This window comes from Hydra vulgaris, chromosome 01, assembly GCF_038396675.1.
Source record: "Hydra vulgaris chromosome 01, alternate assembly HydraT2T_AEP".
In the NCBI taxonomy this organism is placed as follows: domain Eukaryota; kingdom Metazoa; phylum Cnidaria; class Hydrozoa; order Anthoathecata; family Hydridae; genus Hydra; species Hydra vulgaris.
Window position 1 is genome coordinate 33,417,501 of NC_088920.1, and position 2,360 is coordinate 33,419,860.

Genomic DNA, 2,360 nt, shown 5'->3' on the forward strand with positions numbered 1-2,360 from the left:
TCTTTTAAATAGTTAAATAAAATTGTTTTATAGATGAGAAACCAAGTAAGATTCAACATTGTGTATTTGTTTTTGTTACCAAATAATATCTTTTTGTAGATATTATCGATCTTTTTTATATTATTTATCTTTTTGTAGATATGTTTAACTTTAGGCTATTAATATTTTGATATTTTTATTTAATTTCTTTTCTCTTTTTTTTTTGGATGGTTGATATTAGGCTTAAATAAGTTGTTAGAAGAAATACTATCAACTTAAAAATTATTGATAATTTAGTGAAATGATTACAACTAGGCAAACTGATATTAATTGTCATCAAAATATAAGAAATGCTGCTTGGTAAGAAGAAATTAATTTATACCTAAATTAGAACATCATGGTTAGATGAGTTGAAAGTAATTATCACATAAATGAAAGAGATAGCCTAGGCAAGATTAATCTCAAAATAATTCTCAAAATGTACAAAATGCTTCTAGACAATCAGAATATATTGTATAGCAAAAAGTGATACTATTCTAGATTATAATTATTAAGGAGAAATGAGTCAGATCTGTCAGCATTGCTGTGCTTAAAATTTTCTTCATGAAACACATTTTTTATGTTGCCATATTAGAAGGATAGTTTTCCTTCCATTTTCACTATTTCTGCAAGATTTACTGGAAGTTATATATAATTCCAATATCAATTTTTTAAAATATATTAGAATTTATTATGCCTGTCTTTATTTTGCCTTATTTACTGATAATGTGGTTTAACTTATAAATCATAGGCCGCCATGTTTTAAAATGTGTGTCAAGTTTTTTATTGTGTAGGTAATCTTAGACCAGATCAAGATATTCCGCCAACATTATCAACTTTATATCTCTGACCCACTTGCAGCAGTTAATTTTAGAAAGTAATAACATCGCAATCAACTTTGCTTACATAGTTTAATGTTTCAGTTGCAAACTATAGTTAGTGAAGTTGCTGTTGTACTTGTTGGAGATAGTTCACCGGCTTCCAGGGAGGTTATTTACCCAAAAAGTCACTTAAAAGTTTTATTGAGAATGTCAGCTAATTTAGATCCTACGGTTTATAATAAATTTTAAGTTGAAATATTGTCTTTGATTAGAAAAGATTGCAATTTTTTATGATTGTTTTATGTTTATTTAATATTCAGTTGTAACAATAGTAATGTTATTGGTAATATGTTTAATGATAGTAGTGAAATTGAAATGGATTGTATTAGACTCGACGTTATTAGTGTAAATGGTAATAGGCAACATAAAAATAGTTGTTGTCAAATAAATAAGATAGATCTAGATAGGATAAAATTAATCATTGTTGAAAAGCAAGAAATGCTGCTCATCAAGCAGATAACTTACTTGCGAGAATTCAGTGTCAAACAATGTTAATGTCTGTTAATTCCATTTTACTTTAGACATTTGAGAACAAAGCAATGTATGAATTTTTCTATTTATAGTAATATTATTTATATATTTATAGTAATATATTGAGTGATTTATAGTATATATATTTATAATAATATTTAGATTAATAACAGTTTATAACAACAATTTATAAAGAAACAGTTAATAAAATAAATGGTTTTAATTTTTCTTTATAATTTCAAACATAATTGTTCTTTTTTTTTTATAGTTTTTTTTTTAAACATATTCGCTTCCAACAAGGCTGCAAGCAACCACTAATTAGAGTTGGAAGTTGTCTTTGTCATTACTTCATTAGTTTGCTTACTGTTGAAACATGGTTTTAATTTTGTAAATTTAATATGATGTTAAGTTTACTCCATTAATCATTAGTCAACAGTCAGAGAGAAGCCGGAACTTAATTAAAAAATGCTGGAAGTTTTAATCAAATGCTGGGATTTTTTAATCAAGGTAAAAATAATTTTGTTTTCTGGTAACATAATAAACCAGTTACTATTATCTATTGTGTGTTTTTTTACTTTTTTTAACATTCTGCTTCGAAAAGATTTTCTTTCTCTCCCTCTTTCTCTTAGATTAGAGGGAGAATCAATAAAACTTATTACATATTTCTTAATATAACAATTGATAATGACCATTTATAAGAAATATCTTACAAGTTGGTTGCTATTTTCTAATATAATTGATAACAAATTAATAACTAAAATTGTCCCTTGATTGTTCAAATATTGTAGCAAATGAAATCCTTTTAGTTCAAGTATTTTAGTTAATAAAATATCTTATTAAGTTGTGGTGTTATTTTTATGTTTTATTGTCTATCCTTTACATAATATTTTCTTTTTTAATTATTCTGGAGACACAGTAATGTGTGCTTACAAATATCTTATGCTATGCGCTATTGCTACTGTGTTTTGTGTTGATAGAACTAGGCTGTTA